We start from the raw sequence: 21,521 nt of genomic DNA, 5'->3' as shown, positions 1-21,521 counted from the left end.
AAAATCCAACCATTAGAGACAAGCTGCTTAAATTGCAACACTGTCTTATCCTCCTTGTTTGAAAACTACATTTATGACATTCAAAGAGAAGGAATGCAACTAAACCCATCTATCCCTTTTCAAGCAGTTAGTGCTCCAGGGCTTGATATCTGCTTAGTTTTGTGAGAACATCAACACCACAGTAAAGAAGCTAGGTGTAATGACTGCATCCAGAAGCACCTCCTGAATTCCACAGAGATGTGAAGCACTGTAAGAGTCAAGAGTCTTTTTGCCATCACCATTATATTAAAAGGAAGCTGGGTGGCCAATTTCATAAGCTATTGTTCCAAGTATTTTTTCTCTCTTGCATGGCTTCATTTCACTTTGTGCACAAGCAGTGACTGACTACTGGTCCTAATCAAAGTAAGCAAGCCCTGCATCACCAATATTCCAGACTACAGAGGCCCATTCAGAAAACACATTCAGAAAAATAGAAAACTTGACACTGAAATAAAAACTTAAGCTCTGTCCCTCACATAAATTGATTTGGTATTTTGAAAAAGAAATCAAATCAATTGACCTAAAGCTCGTGGCTCAGATGAAATCCGTAGAAAATCAACCAGCTTATTTTTAATTTAAGGATCTTTCCTGGACAAACTAAAAAGTACATCTCAACATCTAACAGAAGATAACCAATTATTTTATCTTGTCTCCACTTCTTCTGAAACTAAATAAGCCCAAACAATTTCACTGTTACTTAAAAATGAGCTGTTGAAATGGGACGTGAATAAAAAAAGTGGACACATTTTCAAGTCCTTCTTGCATTCTCTGGGTTCTTAATGTATATTTCAGCAAATGCTATTTTAGCTGTAGCAATAAATTTGAGCACCTGTTGTTTGTGTACCTACCGGTCTCTCAAATAACATGAACTGGTTTATAATACAATTTCAAAGAGTATGTTCGTGTTTTGTCTGAAAAGTAAACAATTCATCTCCTCACAAGGAAACAAGTCTGCTTGTCAGCACAGAAAATGAATGCATGGTGATGCTATATATCCAGCATGAAAAAAAAAAAAAACCAGCACAGAGTTTTGAAATAAAAATAAATATATCCAAACAGCCTATGTGTATAAGTTCAATTAGTGTAAACAAACAAAAGCTAATTAGTGAGCATTCCAGCAGCATTATGGAAAATGGGCGGCACGCTCAGGCACACACACCTTGGGGTCTGTGAGGAGCACACCTGCTCCTCTTTGGAGGAGCTCAGCAGCCAGCAGCAGGGCTGGTAAGGCACTGCAATGCCCCGCAGTGCTCCCCTCCCTCTCGCTCCCCAGCAGACACGGCAGCACCCTGAGATACCCGGCTGCGTCAAGCCGCGGCTGGGGAGGCGAAAACTTCAGCAGGAACTTTGCACCCGCATATATCTAAAAGTCAACACGGCTCATTGTCGCATTAGGGAGCTGCTGCTGTCCCAGGATTGCTGAGATACTTGGCAAGACAGACAGGCAGCCTCTCTGTCTCCCCGATGGCGTCTGCCCTGCTGCGGATTTGTCACGCGATTCATCGAGTTGAACCGAGCACATAAATTTTCAGTTATGACTGGAAAGTTAGAAAATTCTCCACGGATGAAAACTACGTATCTGTGCTGATAGTCAGGCAGGGAGCACCTTGGGGAACAAGAGCAGGAACAAAGGATCACTCCCAGAGTGTCACAGTCACTTAGAGAGAGGAAGAACAAGCTAAAAGTAACACTGGTGAGAAATTAATTCAATGTTAACTCTAGAAGTCCTTCTACATTCATTCATTTTCCAGTCAAAACATCATTAAATATTTAAATCACTCCCACCATAGGTGATATTTTATTGAGATTTATTTTTAAGAACTGAGAGTTCAGCAAATCAAAAGCTTCTACCACAATCTCAAGTCTGAATTTAAAACCAGCATCTTCACAATAAACCACCCATCTCCACCCATAACTGTGGCAAACCAGCAGCCAGACACACAACGGGAAAATCATGCAGAACCCTCCACTTAACACAGAAGCAATATAGATCTGAATTTTTATATAAAATCTCATGTCAGACTGGAGGGCCATAAAAAACAAGGTCCTTTCATAAAGGCTCAAACCTTTCTCATATGTTAGATGACATCTATCATAATTCATATGGTGTAAGCAAATTTGGTTATTTTACTCTTTTTTCCTTTCTTAGAAAAGCTTATTTTCAATCAATACTTTCCACAGCACAGGCCATGCTCTAAAACTGAATGCAAAAACCTGAGCTTCTTGCCAGGGAAAGACTTAAACCTGAATATGAGGAAATAAACATTACTTTTTGAGCAACTCTTTTGAAGAAGTTTGTGAAAGTCCTTACACAGCAAATCTATGTAGACCTATAAAAATGACTTCATTTTAGTCCACTCTTTCCTTCTAATTTTGTAATAATGTGTGTAACTCACCTAATGTTCCCTTGTTTCCTTATTACCAACATGTAAAGTAGTGAGCTACTCAGAATTCTCTTCTAATTTTAACATTTACCCAGGGTATTTAATATTTTATTTCAAATTTGATTTTTTTAAAAAAATTGGCAAAGTCCTAGTGCACAGTTTTACTGAGTATGACACCAAATGATCAATGTCAATTTGGTTTAGAGAGCACTCTAAGTATCTCTACAAGCACCTTCTCGCTGATGTAAGACAATCTACATTAGGAATAAGAAATGGGAGGTGGAAAGTTTGGCTTAACTACCCCACGCAAATAAAGCAGTAAAGCAGTAGCTGCAGACAAACCTCTTACTCTACCCAGCCAGTGTGGTCAAGACTAAATAAAGAAAGCACTTGGAAAAGAAAGTTCTGAAGAGGAGTGCAAAACCAAAGCAATAATGAGAAACAAATAACTTTTGGACTATTCTGGTTTGGCATTTTTCAATATTCCTGCCAAAGGAAATCCCCCTGCATTTTCTTAAGACACCTGTATTTGCATGAGAAGGAGGAAGCTAGAGGGGAGGGCTTTTTTGATAGTCTTATCTTAGGAGGGGTTTGAAACAAGGAGTGTGTAAACCGAGAATAAAACATTTCACAGGCACAGATTCTTAGTGGGAAGATATTCATTCCCATATTATAAAATATCCTGGAGGTCATATTTACATGCATACACCATTTTCTGGCCACTTTTTTTTCAGAAGAGCAGTAACAGTTTCCTCTTTTAAGAGTCTTGGTACCTTGAATAAATTCCAGTTTTTACTTACCTGTTAGATCTCTCCCAATGTAAGGATCCTAGTAGATCTGTAACCAACTGGTATGGCACAGTCCTTCTCTGGGATCTGGTTCTTGGTCCAGGCAGGCAACAGGTGGGATGGTTCTCAAACTCTCCGCTGAGAAAGAAAGCAGGCAGCTTTAAACAAAAGCAGGTACACCCAGGCAAAAATTTAAAATAAAACAAAAAGGGGTGGAAAAAGAGAAAAAAAGTGAAGAAGCAGAAAACTGAAAATAAGAATTGACCTGCAAGTAATTTTCCTGTTTATTCTTGTATTTCTAACTGAAGCCAGGTGACGCAGGAACACACAACTGATGAAAATGGTTTGAGGGGAAGGCAAGAGGGAGATGCAAACACTCACCTATCTACTTCAGTGGAGCCAACAACCAGCACAGTTGCTACCTGGCAAACCCAGTCCTAGCTCCTGTTTTGCTTGATTTGGACTATGCACCTGAACTTCAGCCTGCTGCCCTGGCCCATGAAACCTCACCAACCATGGGGCTATAGGCACTCTCCTCCTTCCTCCCATTATACCTTCCCCTGCAAATATATTATTATTAATAAGTGGTCAATGCCAACAGAAAGGAATGAAGGAATTCCATTCTGTACAGTAGTAATGGCCTGACAGGGTTCATCTTTTCAGATGAGGCAAGCCAAGGCTCAGATCTGTAGCCACCACCCAGAAGAGCTCTATCACCTGAAGGACTTTTATCAGTGCAGCAAGCAATGTACACATTTTATAGCTGTTAACTTCATCATCTTCTCCCCACCTTCTGTGTATTTTCAGTTGCCAGAAGTGCTGGGGAGGGTAATAACAGCCAGAGTTTCACAGGAAACAAAGATTCCAAGGCCAGGGATAATCAGCCTAGCAAAGAGAGGCCAGAGACTCGGGTGGAACTTCAGCAGTGGAAGCCACATAAAATGTTACTCACCATTGCTGCTGTGTCAGGGATTTGCATCAGTGCAGATCCTTGACACCCACAGACCAAATGAACTGATTTTAGATCTGCTCTGCCACAGTCACCACTTCCAACAATGGCTCAATGACTTGGCCTGCTCACAGCAGTGGTTGCATGCAGACAACAAAGAGTAGCAGGAAAAAAAATTCCCTAATATTCCTGAGTTTCCATAGTCCAGGACAGAAATAGAACATCACAGGTGCAGTTCCTCTTATTTCTATTTCTCAGCATTCTCCCAGGAAGGGCTCAGCTATTATAACACATTATTTTGGATCTGTGGACCTCAGCTGACCTTTTTTTCCCCCCACTTCTTTTTAAGCACTGAGTACCTCATGCTCTCTTCCAAGTCCTCACAGCTGTGGCCTGGAGTGTTCGCTGTAGGGTCCTTGTTAGTTTCTTAAATATATTGCTTAGAAGGGGAAGGTCAGACCTGAAGTAATAAGAAAAGCACAGAACTAATCCACCGGAGGAAAGCTCCTCTGCTTTTTGGTGGGCTCACGAATGTTTGCAGGAAGGAAAAAACCATAACTTCTAAGCACACAAACCTTTTGGTCCAGAACTCACGTTTTTGGCTACTACAGTCCTTCCATGAATGCTGGTTTTAATTGTGGCTCTCTATAATTAAATTCATTCAACCCAGATATAGAGCAGCCATGATACAACAGGGGCAGACTTCTGATGTCTGAGAAAGCTTTCTGAACATGCATGTTCCTTTCAGTGAGGTGAGATGACAGCAGCCTGCTCAGACCTGCAGCATGCTGTGGGCACTGAGCACTGATGACTTGGTTTACCACCCATGGTTTATCATCCTTTCCATGATAAAGGATGTGGCAACAGATAGAAAACTTTTCCTCTATCTGTGATACAGCTAGAGCACTGCCTGAAATATAAATTCCTCCAAGGGTGTTTGTACCAGCCTTTGCTCTCAGCTGTCAGTCTCCGTTCTCACTCAGGGTCTGTGCTTGGGTACAGCAGCCTTTGATATGACCACAGCTAATCAAAAAAGCTGCACAGGTGGGTTTTCAGCCCTTATGAATAAGAAAGTTGGGGTTAGCTTCGAAAAAGCCTCTGAAGGAGGTGAAAAAGGAGGATTTGAAAGCAGGATATCCAGACGCATTAAGTTCTCCTCACCCCTGTGGTGTGGAACACCGTTACTGTGGCACAAAGGGAACACAGGGACTGGCTTTTTTTTCTTTCTTGTTTCCTTTTTTAAAAGAGCTGTTTCATCTCTCTGGATATATGGCATTAGCTGTTCATTTTCCCTCATTTAAATACATCTCAGGAGGAAGGAGAGCGCACACGGGCACCACTTCCCACACGCATCATTTTCCAGTCCTGCTCCTTTGCAGGGGTTTGGTGAGGTCACCCCATTATGCAGCACATTATTTTTAAACACTCCAGCGACTCCTTCCAAAAAGTTCCCTCTTTAATGAAATCTGACACGACAGAGAAGGCAAGGGGAAGTTTTTGCTGGTTGTAGTTATAATCTTAAATTGCTTATCCTGAGTGTGTCAGACAGCAGGGCCACGGGGCCAGCAAGGCTGCAGCCACTGACCTCTGCACCTCGGCTGGACCTTGCCCCGGTCAGCTCCATGGCAGGAGAGCTGGCAGACTTTGAGCCCAGCTCTGGGGCTGTGAGCAGGGCAACAGCTGCACTTTGCAACACGAACTTTGTACTTCGACACATGGACATTTCATCTCCATAAAAGAGCCTTTGTTTCATTACTTATTAACGTCTCCTCCTTGAGTAAAGTTCTTTGTTAATGAGGTTTTAGAGCGTGGTGTGAGGGTTTTTTCCCCACTTTCCTGTGCTCAGAAAATAAAACTCACCACCCACCTTGAGAGGATTACATGAAATGTTAAAGAGTTTAAAAAAAATCAATTTCAGACTTTATACACCTTCTGAATACTGTGGATATTTGCTGCGTGCTCTGTTCTGAGTGATCAGTTCTAATAACCAGAGCTAAATACAGAAATCAGGCAATGTTCTGAGGCCTGTCTTTGCAGAGATCACTTTCTGAGATTATTCCTACAGTAATTCAGCCCACAGCGACATTCAACCTTACTTAATAAATCAGTTAAAAAGATGAAATAGTAGAAAAGTGTCAGCCCATCCGCACTAAAAAGCCATACTTTATGACAGTGTCATGAGTTTTATAGTTGCACAGCTTTTTGCTACCAGTTTTACTTTGGAGCGGTGTCAGTGCTTGGGCTTCTGTGTATTTCATCATAAAATATGTTAACACACACAGCCCAGCAAATTTGAAGAGAAGACATTTGTGCCCTGTCCTTCACTAAAATAAATCTTTGATCAGAAACAGAAGCCTACCTAAACATCAAATGGAAACCTCGAGAAGGAGGCCTCCTAAGATGCTTCTATCATTTCTGTACCAACAGTAAAAGCTCAAGATGCCTGTATGCATTTACTGTAACAAAACTAAGTGACAGAAAAGTACTGAAAGATCCTGGTAATGTTCCATTATATCTGTGTTGTCATAAAAATATGGAGCAGCAGCAGCAGAAGAATAAGAAAGTAAAGGTGTACTGAACAATTCTTCATCTGCAACTAGAATAAAACAAATAGTTGGAAGTATAATATTTGTTACATCTTGTTAGACATAAATTATCCACACTTTTTTTTTTCATTACTACCATCTTTTTAACATGAATTTCCTTCCATGCCTCTTTGGTGAGCTTTTTTCTCTTCCTTTTTTGTTTCTCTTCCATGTGATGGGGGAGACACCCTCACACACACCTGACCCAGTTTTCTTTCATTTTCATTAACAGTATGATAAAAATGAAAAGGAAATTTCCAACTAGTCTAGCAAGTCAGGTGGGTAAGGAATAAAGGATGTGAAATGATATCAAAGCACTCCCTTGCATGAGCTGGGCTAGCTGGACTCAGAAGGGATTGGATGAGGATGGTCAGCTCCTGCTGTTCCATAAGACAGTCTCATGACTTTTCTCATTTGGATGTATTTTTTACCCCCCATACACACACCTTCAGGGCACTTCTTTGTTAGCATAATCATTCATCCAATCCCAGAATTTGACTTGGATACTTTGCAGAGAGCAGGCTGACAGAAAACGACACCATTACTTTTATTCTGTCACTACATTTTGGGTAAGACTGCTTTTGCCCACCTATGACCTGCAGAGCAGCTGGCACAGCTACAACTGCATTACACCTTATTATCTCCCTCTGTGTACCCAGCAAGCTGTGGCTCTCTCCTCCTTGAGGAGCCCCCCCAAGATGAGGCAGGCATTATGCATTCCTCCTCACCTCCGCCCTGGAACTCGGCCCTCTAGTCACACGGGCCCACCATCATGATCATAAGATTGAGCTGCTGCTAAGAATAGGCACAATCTTTGGAAGAGATCCTGCTTTATTCCTGGGTGCAGCCTCTGAATGGTGTTAGACAATAAAACCCTTTAGGCTGGATCCTGGATGGCACCTGCCTGCCCTTTCCATCAGCCCAGGGGTGTCAGAGCTCTCCCCACAAGGGCAGGCACGGAGGTCTGTGCCATTTGCTTAGCTAGGGACAGCTGCAGACGTGCACAGGAAACTATAATGTCCCTGGGAATAAAGCAGGAAAGCCTCTGGGAAGCTACAATACCTTTAATTTAAATAAATAAATAAAAATAAATAAGCTTGGAAAGAAAGCTGAGAAGAGCGACAAGAATGATTTTGTTCCAGGAAAGAAAAAAAAAAAAAAAAAGACTCCTTCCAGTGAGACACTGAACTGAATGTATTTTGCTTCAAAGAGAAGATTATAATCTTTAAGGGACTAGACAAGAAGAAGATATTTCATAAGACTCTAAATTAGTGGGCAGACACACAACAGAATCCAATATTTGCAAATTCAATCTGAAGATAAAAAGCACGTTTTAAGTATAATTAGCTACTGAGATGAATTGTCAAAAGATGCAGTAAATTCTCCATCACTAAGAAGCTATTTTAATTATTATATGCTTAGTTTCCACTAGAGCCCAGAAGTCTCAGACAACACAAACCCAGTAATCTCTAACTTTATCTAGCATCTAGCACAAGCCACCCCCTCCGTCTGAAAATTGTTCCTGTTGCTAATTCCAATGAGATTATTCTTTTCCCAAGAAATTCAAGGTGGTACAATTATGACAAGTGGATAATTAGGGCATACAACATCAGGTCACGTAGACATTATTTATATAATAGAAGCATTCCTCAGTCCAGTGCTCCCAGAGAAAAAAATAAAAGGCATTCCCTAATGTCCCTAATTCAGGTTAGAAAACCAAAACAACAACAAACCCCCAACCAAACAAAAAAGGACTATTGCATTATATATAAACTTTAAAATATACAATATTTTGTATAGCAGTGTTATGTGATTTTATCAGTTCCAGAATTCACCACAGAATGACCTAAGTTGGAAGGGACCTTAAAGATCATCTCATTCCAGCCCCCATGCCATGGGCAGGGACACCTTCCACTATCCCAGGTTGCTCAGAGCTCCATCCAACCTGGCCTTGGACATTTCCAGGGATGGGGAATCCTGACCTTCTCTGGGAAATCTGTTCCAGGACCTCAGCACCTTCACAGAAAAGATTTTTCCCTAATATCTAATTTATTCTAAACCTTCTCTTTCAATTTGAACCCGTTCCCCCTTGTTCTGTCCCTAAATGCTCCTGTATTTAGGAATATTTACAGTATTTATGTAAAGAGAGGAAAGGTTTCATACTGGCACTATCAGGCACTCTACCAATTCCCTCCTGGAACATTTTAGCTTTGTTCTATACCCTAAACAAAAAAACACAGCTAGCAGAACATTATTTCTCTTTTGGTCCTCTAGGAGTTTACATGGGTAGGTCCCATTAACACTAATCAGAGTTAAGGGCAGGAATCCCCCGTGGACAGCCATGTTGTCTGGGGATATGTCCATAATTAATATCTTCTGAGAGTCTAATTTTGAAACAAAAGTAATCAGGCTTAAGATGAGTTATATTAAGAGCAATAAACCTGTGACTGCATATTTGCCTATATATATATGAATATACTGTATCCAATGTCAGACCAGGGTAGTCTGACAAATAGCTCACAAGACAACTTCCAAAAAACAAATTCTATCTTAGCTCAGTTTGGGAGCATGATATCCAAGAAGAGAAAAACACAGTGGGATTTGTCTTCTTTCTGTTTCTTACTCTTTGCAGCACATTGTTATTATAAATGTTAGTGCTCATCATTGTTCCTCTTCACATCACAGTGGCCAGGCTCAGCAAAGCCAACATAATCCTAGCACTTCTGATGTTACAAATTAAAATTAACCATGCAACACCATGGGAATATCTATAATACCAAAAATGTGGAACGGGGACTGTGTGACAAGTACATGGAGGAGGGAAGAGGAATCTAGATGGCTTGAACATGAGTGGTTTTGCAAGCAAGAGATGCTGTAATGGGACAAGGAATACAAAATAGAATCATGCCAACAGAACTTGGTTTCAGTATTATTTAGGATTTCTGTCACAGAAAGAGACATTTTCAAGTCTGTGGCTGCTGATGCTCCAGCACAATTGATGCCCAAGTCATACATAATGTATTATATACAACACAGTATATTAACTCAGCTTCAAAGTGTTAATATGTCATGAAACTTAATTCAGATATCACAGATTATGCAAAGGAGGTGGAGATGTGGAGACATACTCTCGTTTCTCAAAGGTGTCAGGCAGACAGCTTTGTGTCCCCAGTCCAGGGGAACATGGCAGCAGCTTGCTCTAAAGCTCTTGCACAAGGTGAGGGTTGTGTGGCTCCTCACCCCAGTATTTTTGACAAAGAAATCCTATACTGAGGGTAAACCTATGCATTAAACAGAAAAAAGGCAGAAGAAAACAGCCCAGGTTTTGCAGTGTCACAGCTGCTGATGTATTTTACACTACAGATGCAAAAACTGTATAATATAAGCACAGAAGAATTTATAATTTTCTTTATCTACAACAACTCCAAGTCCTAACTAGTTCAGTATGGGTAAAAAATCCCACTGTACCCTCTGAATGTCCATGAATAAACAGCAGCAATGGAGACAAACTGTTTTCCTGCTCAGATGCTAGGAAAAAAAGACCACAAACTGAGATGGGAATGGAATAGCATGGAGAATTACCTAGTGCCTCTGTCAGCTGGGAATGGAGCTTACAACAACCCACAGAACTTAAAATGGAGGGAGAGATCTTCCTTTTCCACACACACTGTTTTTGTGGGTCTCTCACTAACTGCTCTCTCCCTGAGGAATTCCATGCTTCACATGCTACTAAAGGAGACCATGAAACAGCACCGACCAAAATTACATTGGAACAGCAGAGGGAAAGCATCCACAAGAAGCTTTTGCTCATGGCATGAAGCTTTCAAAATCCCCTTTGGAGTCACTGCAGCTGAAGGAAGAGGAATGTGATCTAAGACTAAATGTGAAGTTTAGCTCCTGGCACTGCCGTATTATTTTTGCATGAACTTGGGCCCTAACACTTTTAAAAACAATTGGGAAGAGATATATTAATTGTCTATGTGTGTCACTTCATCTGTGGAAAAGGGAAAACAGATGAAAATTTTCTGCCTACAGAGATAATATAGGTAGATAACATTAAGCATTGAAATATTAAGATATTCTGGACACAAATTAAGTCTTTAATACAGACTGTCCATCTATCAACTTTCTGGGTGTTTAACTTCAGGTTACAGAATGCAATTAGAAAATACTCTAATGCAAAATACTTAAAGATTTTATTCAGAAATTCTATAGGACTCCTATTATTTGAAGCAAGAATTCAAAATATAAACCAAAGGTGGATAAATAAGTATATTTTTCTTTGTTAGGAAAACAAATCCACCTATTTTTAATTTAAAGGCAACTCTGTCTCAGAAGCCACACATGCACACAAGAACCCAAATCAAAAAATCCCCTAACTCTTAAAACTTTGAGGAATCTACTTTAAGCAAATGAATTGGGGGAGTTTAAGCCTCCATGATTATCTAGGTTATGGCTTTTTTGCATTGTCTGTACTAAGCCAAGAGGAAAAAGAGATGCTTTCATTATTCAGAGTTAATGAACACACTCAATTTAGACCAGCTAGACAATCCAGTGTGTTTGGAAACAAAGAAAACTAAACTAGGAAAACACACGAAGTGCAGGATTCCCTGGAAGAGAAGCCAGCTTGCAGGGCTGCCCATAGCCCTGTACAGACACTGAAGCAGGGCATATCCCTCCTCAGGGACCACTCTGGGGAGGAGGGGGAGAAATTAAACAAAGCAAGTCTGCAGGAGAGGGTTCACACACATAATAGAGAAACCTTGCTGAGAGGTTCGACTTTCATTAAATAATGAGAGGCCAAGGAGCTGCATTCTGTGTACTTCCACAATTTACTAAATATGCTCCTTCTACCAGCTCAACAACTGGTACTAGCAATCCCCCAAAATAACAAGTCCTTGAACATTTGCTCAAGAAAACATCATTCATGGTGGCTGATAGACAATTTGGAGTCTGTTAAGCCATCCTGTGACAAATCACACCACCAGTGTAGAGCTAAACACTTTTTGTAAATGACAAAACAATAAAATAGATGACCAGGTCATATTTGACCATCACCTTCTCCCTTAACTACTTCAGGGGCATCCAGCCTGCACTCACCAACTTAATTCTGTCCCATTCCGTGGTGGCAGAAGCTCTTCTCATCTCCTCTTGGCCAAGTTGGAGCATCCTGATGTCTCTCAGGTGCTCCTCATGAGGGCTCACTTCCTACTTTCTCCTCTAATGGCAAATCTTACTCAGGAGGTCCTGCCAAATATGGCTGTGAAGGTTTAGTTTTCCCATCCCCTGTTTTCTGCAATTAAACTTAGGATGTAATGGAAGACTTAGGATGTGTAATTAAGGCTTAGGTTGTAATAAAAGGGACGCTCGCGCTTTTGTTTAAATTCTCTGCCTTACTGTGGCTGCTTTAAATTTGTATTTCTATCATTCTCTAATTAGTATCTCTCTTCAGTCTTTAGGCTGGCTTTTCCTGTTTATAAGACTGTGGTAAAACATCATAAATCATTTAACCTAGAAAAAAAGTGATCATACCAACAGCTTACCAGAGCTACAATTATCAGTTTGCTCTCAATACTACCTGGAAAATACAGACAACAACAATTCCAACAGAAAATGAATGTGAGAAAGGGGTTACATTAATGATTTAAACTCTTCTTCCTACACAGACAGCACAACTTCTGGGGACTTCCTCCCAGTAAATAAAAATATCTCTGTGAAGATAATTGGTTCAGGTGTGGCAGCAGTCTGGAAGGCGGTTCACCTGGAATCACTTGAGGTATTCACCCACCACCAAACAACATGAACATATTTTTCCCATCTCTCATCCTTGTTTCAGCAAGCATCCTACCATGCAGGCAAAGGCAAAAACACCAACACAGCAGGCTCACCAGGACTAAGAGCAACCCATTAAAATAGGTATAAAAGTCACTAGAGTGGTAATGAGGAACTCATAGGAGTCATTTCCCTTCAATTCCTCTGCCCATCCATTTTCACACATCCCTCTCCTCATTCCCCTGGGATAACTCTTCAGGTTCTGTTCTAGTTTACCCTATGGAGAGCCTAGGTCAGTTCCCCCAGGATCAACAAGGAAAAAAAGCTGCAAAGCAAGTCAGTCATCAGCTCCACAACAGCACCCTGCGAAACACTAATTCTTCCTCCACCCTTTGTTTTAGTCCCACAACACTCATATTCTGCACTTGCATGCGCTCCTTATGTGAAAACCACAACACATAAAACCTCTTTTTTCCATTTAAAATCCACACATTTTCAAATTCTGTCCTCTTCTACAACAAGGAAAGTGTGTGAAGCTAGCTACATCCTAAAATGGGGTTTTGGTTCAAAATAACCCAAACATAGCATGTATGCTTTCAATGTTAGGATAAGTCAGGCACCCAGGCATTAAGCACTGCTCAATGAAACCAGGCACAGCAGAGCTCTGACAGGTGTTCACAATAGACTACAAAAAAGATCAAAAAATCACCATTGACTTCTGCACTGTGAGATGAGACCCAGTTCTCTGAGGCTGGGCCATGCAGTAAAAAAATCCATTCTGCAGCTTTGATCCTGCATTCCAGCCCCTGCCAACAAATCCACTTCGAAGGTACTCCTAATGTTCCAAGTCCTGAGAAGCTTTAGTCTGTATTAATTAATTAAAAAGGAAAAAAATTAAACAGATATCCATGTGCCTTAGGGCGATACTCAGCCTGATCCCTCTGACAGCTTTCCTGATGGCTTTGAAATTTATTATCTTCTGCAAGAACAGGAGCTTTGTGACAACTTTCAAAAGGAAGCTTCTGCCTTCAACACAGGAACTGTATTTGCTTCAGTGGCAGATCAAGGTCTCCATGTGGTACAGAACAGCAATTACCCCTGAACATAACAAATAGGCCAGAAAGCACATAGGAAAAAAAGGATATGCAAAGTCAGAAGCTAGTCAAAACTCATCCCAGAAAGCCTTTTCTGAGCAAAAGTTCATGGGAGAGGGGAAGAGAGAATTAAAACAAGTCTGGCTGCACATCTTGAACTTGAAGAAATCCAAAGATGTTTGAACCAAACACAGTAACTTACCTACAGAGGCTGAGTTCTTGTTTGTACAATGACTGGATGGGGAGGAACAGAAAACTCCGGCTAAAAATTTCTTTTCCTGGGTCAACTGGACCTAAAAGGATCTAAAAGAAACAGGATGCCTGCTCTAAGGAAAGCCATTACTGCAAAAGCTCTACCAGCCTGTAGACTTAGGAGAGCTGTGACTCCAGTTACAGGTGCTAGACCAGAACACTGGGCATGGACTCCTTTGTAAACCTGCTTCAAGAAGAATTGCCCCTTGAGCAAGGCACAGGCTCTAGGCCCCACACAGACAACAAAACAGACACCAAAACCATGGCAAAAACTTCCCAGAAGTCTTCATTTTCCAGTGGAGGAGGTGAATTAGATGAAGTCAAACCTGAGCATGTCTCCCATTCACCCTATATGAACCTGCTTACCTGCCTGCCTTCCTTCTACCTAAGCTGCAGCACCAGTTGAGGGCTTTGTACCTCCCAGTGTGTGTCTGTCAGTGAGGATGGGTGGATCACTGAGGCAGCCTTCTCCCTCTGCCCATCATCCTTTCCAAAACCCAGGAAACAGCTGTCAGGTCAGTCCTGAAAGTTGGTTAATAATTACACAGACTAATTATCAGCCTTTCATCTTAAGAATTAGCATTTCAAAACTGTTTTATTAATCAGTCTTGTTACAGGTACAGACCATTGTAAGGTTTGGATTTTTATTTTTTTTTAATGCTTTTAGAGTCTTTTTCATTATTAAATCACCATTGAGGTTTCCAGAGGTGCTATTACAGAGCTTGTAATAGCTTGACACCCTCCACCCCTCTTTCAATTCCAATTCACTATCTAGGTGAATGACTACCTAAAATTATCAGCATACTCTCCAGATATCACTATCTAGAATAATCTGGCTCCTAATGCTTAGAAGATACAGTAATAATATACCTAATTTTTAGCTTTCATGATAGGGCTCCCCTGGGATAGAGTAGAAGGAAGACTGATTTATTATTAATATTATAAATAATTAAAATTAATGAAATGCATGAAAAGTGGAAAGTGTGAACCAAAGGAAGAACTAGCACACAAGCCTTAATGTAAATTAGTGGCTCTGTGTCTGTACAGTACCAGTCTGTGCTCCTTTACATCCCTGCAAAGCATGCATAAAATCTTACTAGAACCAAGTGAGATAATTTCCCACTCATTTTCCACACATAGAAGTATCCACAGAAGGTGCAAGGCAGGGGAGAGAGTGGTCAGTCAATCGTGTTTTAATTTACAGCTATTTTTGTCTGAGCCCTGAATGGCCTGCCAATTATGAACAGTACCAGCTGGGCTGTCAGGAGAGCAGGCTAAGAAGGACACACAGAAAAGGAAAACAATCATAATGTAAAAATGAAGAGCAGGAGGAAAGTTTGGAGTGGGAAAGACCCAATGGGAAGCCCAGCTCTGTTTTTTCAATGCTTCACTACAGTCCTGTCTTCAACAACCCTCCAAATAAAACCATGAGAATGATCATCACCCTTACCTGGACATAAACCCTTAACACAGCTAGGACTATATTTTTGACCTCTTGGGGCATAATCCAGCTACCCTCTAGTTATAAAAAATTGTGACTTTTCTGGGCTTAAATAAGCAGCAAAAATAAGAATTTCAAATTATGAGAAAGATAATCCTTCAATGGATCTTCCTTCCATTTTCGAAATAAGTAACAAAAACTCACTACCTTATTTTTCAGTTTTTTTCTTGTTTTTGTTTTTTTCCTAAACACAATAATTTTGCAGGAGTTTTAAATCAAATCACTAAAAAAAAAAAAAGTTGACATTTTCAGCAAAATGGAAACCCTACTGTTTCAAGAACCTCTTTGCCCAGGCTCTCTTGCAGGGACAACATAGAAAATTTTTCTAAACAAAAACTTATGAATGCTTATCAGCAGGGTCATGTCTGAGCAGCTAGTGAGGGAATGAGGAATAAGCATGGGCATTAAAATACGATTTTATTCCACTGCTATTAGGATGTCAGTGCTGGACCACACTTGTGTATATATATATATAAATATTGCATTTGGCCAGGGAGCAGTTTTGGAAGCTGATCTGCTTTTCATGACTGCTCTTCTCTGTGGAAAAAAAAATTAAGATATTTACCCCATGCTTTATTGTAATCTGCTTATTTGTGGATGCAGATCAGTTCAAAAAGGAGAAATATATTTACGCTCATGCACTTCACTGTACATCAGCATCACGCTGACAAATTCTCCAGTACCCTCCCCTCCACTCCTTTCCACAGCCTTGTAGGAGAGGCAAGGCAGACAAGGCAGTCTGAAAAGCCAGCAGGCCATAACTCCTCTCCTCCAGACAAGTGACAATTAATCACATTTGCCAGCAAGGCAGGTAGCTCTTGTCCTTTAATACTGAAGGAAATATAAAGCTCCTTTCTCTGAGCACTGATTGTCCAGCTGATACTGGAGCTCTCAGGAGCAGCTACTGATGCTGAAAAACAAGCTAACCCAAACCCTAAATACGCCACTCTCCTGCTGTTTTCTCCATTCTTATTTTTCAAGGAAGCAATGAAAGAACAACCAGCAGTTGGGGTACAATGCTTATCTCCATTTTTCCCCACAAGGCCATGAAGTTGCTCCTCCCTTGACAGCGGTTCAAGGCCCTGGGGGTCAATGCAGGATCTGACCAGCCCTGCTCAAAGAGAGCCAGCCCCACTCATGTCTGAAGGAAAAAGCCACAACATTATCAAATATGTCTCCTCTGTGGGACTAAGAAAAGGATTATTGCTCTTTTTTTGGTTTTGCTCTCAAGCAACTAACCTTTCTGTTTTAGTTTTCTCCATATAAGCGTAACTCATTGATTAATTCTGAAAATTACATAATGCTTTTGAAGTGCAAAGAGAGACCAAAGAGCATATCCAAAATCTGGGACAGCCATAGCTCATCTGCTTCTTATGCTTTCCTAGCATAGGTTTTATTTCCAAGTGAATCAGTCACATTTCAGTGAGTGTAAGAGATATTTTTGTAACCCTTCCAAAAACGCTTCTCCACTAAGATGAAATGATGTCCCTCTCGGAGGGGGAAGGGAAGACAGATAAAATTTCAGGATACTATGCAAAAAAATTAAGATTATCTGTGGAATCCCTCCTTCAGTTGCTCAGCAGCATCCAAGAACTTAGAAATCCACCTCCCTGGAAAAAAAGACAAGAGTTATTTTAGTCGCTGAAGATTATTTAACCCAGAATTGCTGAATTTCAAAAAAAACCCAAAACTTTTACATGGCAACTTGATCCCCAGGCTGATGGAGCCCTGTGATGGTGTTCACAGGGGTCCGAGGATGAGGGAAGAGACGAGGATCTGACTCCATGTTTCAGAAGGCTTGATTTATTATTTTATGATATATATTATATTAAAAGTACACGAATAGAACAAAGGATTTCATCAGAAGGCTAGCTAAGAATAGAAAAAGAAAGAATGAATAACAAAGGCTTGTGTCTTGGACAGAGAGTCTGAGCCAGCTGACTGTGATTTGCCATTAATTAGAAACAAGCACATGAGACCAATCACAGATGCACCTGTTGCATTCCACAGCAGCAGATATCAATGTTTACATTTTGTTCCTGAGGTCTCTCAGCTTCTCAGGAGAAAAAATCCTAAGGAAAGGATTTTTCATAAAAGATGTCTCTGACAGCCCCTTGTTGGCTTTGCTAACTCGAGTGTAATCCCAGTGAAAGAAGAGAACTGCAGCAAGGACACGTGAAACGAGGAGCCCTGTTTGTTCTAGAGGTACCCTCATCTCACTTTCACACAGGCCCCAGCCTCCTGTGGACCCAAAAGCTGATGAAAGGAACACTTCAAGCTTGTAAGCCAGAAGTGTAGGCAGAAATGGGTGATGACTGGGGCATGTCAATAATGTCACACTGCTGGAAGGCTGCCCAGTACGTGGTGAACAGTTGCTCTGCCAATGACTAATCACACAGGAGGAGGGAGATCAGAAAATTCTCCATTTTCAGAGAGGAGGGTACTGCTCCTCCTGATGTCACCTCTTGTAACGAGCTTCTCTTTGTCCTTCCAGGTCCATATTGTAATAGCCCAGCCACAACATTTACAGCAACTACGTCTCATGCACCTAAGTGTGAACAGCAAGTGTGACAGTGTTTTGCCTTCAAAAAGTTGTTTGTCAACAGTGCTGAACTCCAGGTGTAGAAGGATCAGTGATCAGTGAATTAATTTCAGAAATTTCTGAAAACAAAAGCAATTCATAAGAGCAGTTTACAAGTATTTTTCCTACAGTTACAGAGAAGAATACAATGATGTTGCCAAGTTCTAACAAACCCAACTCAAAGTTCAGTGCTTTGTCTATTGAAATGATCACTTCAGTAGAGGAATCACAAAAGCCTAGAGCCAAAGAGGCCCCAAGGTAATAGAAACCAAGACACAAGGTACATCAATTTGGATGTACCTCACATGTGCAACCACAAATTCTGAGAGAAAATAAAAAATTCAAAAATTCAGAATAAAATGCATGAAATTATTTTTCTTTTATTTAGAAATCTTGAGTTAGTCCATCTAAATGCAAAGCTATTTCCCAGATGCTTAAAGATGATAGCAGGCAGGGTAACATCCATAAAGAAAGACAGAATACAGCTTTCATCATCTCAAGTGTTTGAAAGCCCAGCCCTTGCCAGGACAAAATGTCTGGTGTTTGCCTCTAACCATGCCAGTCATCCTGTTTGTGAGGATTGCAGTGATAAACAATTCCCTGGAGTATACTGTGATTCTGCAGCACTGATGAGCCCAATATCAATGCCTGTGTTAAGGGCAAGTTCAAAGACTCTTCAGTGTTTGCTTGATAAGCTTCTCACAGAGGTCATTAACTAGGACAGCTCGAGTTCTGTACTCTTCATGCAAATTTTCTGCATTTCTTTCTTGGTTTTGTTTTAAATATTTTTATCATCAAGATCCCATTTCAGGGAACCTTCCCCTGCTGCCTAGGATAACCTAAAGGGAAAGGCACACATGTAGCTGGAGTTGACACACACATACTATAGCCTGTGAGTCTAAAGCATGGTTTTGGTTAAAAACTCTTACCATACATGAGACCCGGAAAGGTTTTAACTGGGTGAAGCATAAAGCTCTTACAGGACTGAAGACAAGACAGGAATGTAGTGGAAAACATTTGCAAGGCTTAGATCCAGTAAGGAAGTTATTACAGGAGATGCTTAGGGTAGCTCCTAGTGATTCTCATCTCTAGTACTTAAACATTAGAAGTAAACAAAACCAACCAGATGAGAGCCTTGGTGGTACCTCATCCTCCAGAGCTCACTGCTGCTGCTTAAACCTCTCAAATCACCAGTGGTGGGGTGGTGTCCTCCTGGCCCTGCACATGGCAGACCATGGGGGTGACCAGGCTCAGCCCCACGGACGCAGTGCTGCACAGAGCATCCATCAGGACAGCTCTAGCTGTCACAGTCAGCTTGGGACAACCCCTCCTCAGCCAGCTCCTCCCAGCAAGCCGTCTACAGAGTCTGAAACAGCTCCACAAGAGCTCCTCACTGACACAGGAGCTGTGCTGTCCTACCACACCAGCAGTTTTCACTCGATGGAACAACAAGACAGAAGCAGCTGCCACTATCAATGGACCATTCCCAAAAAGCTGCTCCAGTAAAAGTCTCAACTGCATCCATGCAAGGTGTCTGCTGGTCAGACACCACCAATTCCCCTAGCCTAGAGCAGGACAGGCCTAAGTCTGTCATAGCTCCACAGATCTGAATAAATGGCAGCTTTGTAGGGGATGAAATGCTGTCTAACACAGGGCCCAGAGGCTCCAGCAAAGATCTTTAAGCAGCTCTAAGACCCAGAAGCAACCAGAGTTGCCTGAGGCCATCAGAGGCATCAGACACAGATTATTCATCATGAGAAGTCTCAGAGAGTCCCTGTCTGTCTCTGAAGGGCTCCTGTTGGCTGTTCCCCAGCCCTGTGGAGCAGAGACAGGAGCAGGATCCAGAGGTGCCGTGAGTCAGAACCACCAGGAGAAAGAGCTACCAGAGAGGCTGCTCTAAACAGGAAAAACAAAAGCCAGACCCTGAAAGACTTCACAGCCAGCTTTTCAGTTTTATAGCAGAAATTCATTCAAGCAGGGGGACAATTCAGCTGACCAAACCAGCAGGATATTAATTCATTAATCAGCAGAGAGATTAAGAAACTCAGCTGGGTGGGCATCTCCCTCCTCCACAGCAGTGGAGGGGTGGTGGCAGTGGGAGTACCCAGGAAGGCTTTGAAGGGCCTCATCAGCATCCATGTATTGCCAAAAATATTTCAGCTTTAGGAGTCCTGTCAGGACACACACAGAGCTCTGGTCCCAGAGGAAAGACCAAGTATAAATCTCTTTTCTTTTGCCCATCAACAGTTTCATTTAGACTGCGCACTCCTTCCCCAAGTCTAACTGCTGAATAACCAGCCAGAGAAAATGGATCAGGCCTCACACACAAATGCTTTTCCTCTCAGAACATCCCACTTGGGCAATGTCATCAAGTACCAAGGTTTTGACATGAAACTTTACCTTCCGAGTATCACTTGTATCACAGCCAGGGTGATATTCAGGGAGAAGAAATATACATTGTACAGATATGTACATGTGGGGGATGAAATTACTAACTGTGAAGCTGGTGTTGTTTGCTCTTTGTTTTTAATTTAAGCTGATTTTTGCAGTGCCAACTCCACTTAAAAAAAAACTTGCTTGAGTGTATAAATGATGGACAAAAACCTCTTTCAAACACCTACTCTGGGCAATGTTTAGCTTGACTGATTGTTAAGTACTCTGGAAGTTTAGGTTTATGTAGATAGTATAAAATTTAGTGATGTCAGCCTTGTTCATTTAGTGAAATATCCCCAGTCCTGTGAGCCTCAGATGTTACCTTAGAGGAAGAAGAATGAAAACAAAGGGGAAAAGGAGAGGAAGGGAAAACCATCCTGATACACACTTCTCTCTAGACTTCCCAACAGATGCTCCTCAGAGAGGGGCTGGCCAAGCCAGAATACTGGAACAGGCATATATATTTACATATATTTATGCATTTATTTATAATTAGGATTACAGAACATTCTGACTGGAAGGGACTCAAAAGGATCATCAAACCCAACTCTTAAGTGAATGAACACACAGGGATCAAACCCATCACCTTGGCATTATCAGCACCAGGCTCTGACCAAATCAGCTATAGAACCTTAGCAGACATCAGAAAATATGGATCCAAAGGAACAACACATCCACCCTGAAAAGCAGCATTTTGACCACCCTTAAAGCTGTGGAATATTTTTAGATTCACAAAATTTTCCACTGTGTGCATATTTTGAGGTCTCAAAATGTAATACTCTGTTTCCCATTTCTAAAGAAATATAAACAACAACGAAAGCTTAACAATTTGGGAAAAAAATACATTGCCAAAATTGAAGCACAGCAAATCAGCTTCCCTGGATTTTACTGGTGGGTGGATGAAAAGGATTGAGAGGAGACATGCTGTTGATTTTTATTTTTCTCCCCTGCCCTTTCAGCTAATGCTGTAAAAGAAACCTTTTTTTAAAAAAAAATCTCCACAACTCTTACACAATAGGGAAGAAAAAGAGCACAACCAAATCAATCACCCTCCAGCTGATACCAGTGCAGAAAGAAATCCATTCAGAGATCTGCTAGAAGCTGAACAACCCTTCTGAGCTGCAGCAAATCAAGTGTGGTGAT

The 21,521-nt window shown here is 41.2% G+C and overlaps 1 protein-coding gene across 1 annotated transcript in view; it reads right to left on the bottom strand.

Annotated features, from left to right (window-relative positions):
- The window catches only part of NRIP1 (nuclear receptor interacting protein 1), a 124,241-nt gene that overhangs the window by 90,757 nt on the left and 11,963 nt on the right, over window positions 1–21,521 (bottom strand). The window contains exons 2-4 of the mRNA XM_064726777.1: window positions 14,230–14,385; window positions 13,814–13,914; window positions 3,224–3,349 (exon numbers count right to left, since the gene is read on the bottom strand). The gene's annotated coding sequence lies outside the window, so the exon portion shown is untranslated. The remainder of the gene's footprint in view (window positions 1–3,223; window positions 3,350–13,813; window positions 13,915–14,229; window positions 14,386–21,521) is intronic.

The sequence above is a fragment of the Zonotrichia leucophrys genome, chromosome 1 (assembly GCF_028769735.1).
Source record: "Zonotrichia leucophrys gambelii isolate GWCS_2022_RI chromosome 1, RI_Zleu_2.0, whole genome shotgun sequence".
Classification (NCBI taxonomy): Eukaryota; Metazoa; Chordata; class Aves; order Passeriformes; family Passerellidae; genus Zonotrichia; species Zonotrichia leucophrys.
Note: the sequence above shows the minus strand (reverse complement) of the source record. Positions and strands in the feature narration are given on the sequence as shown.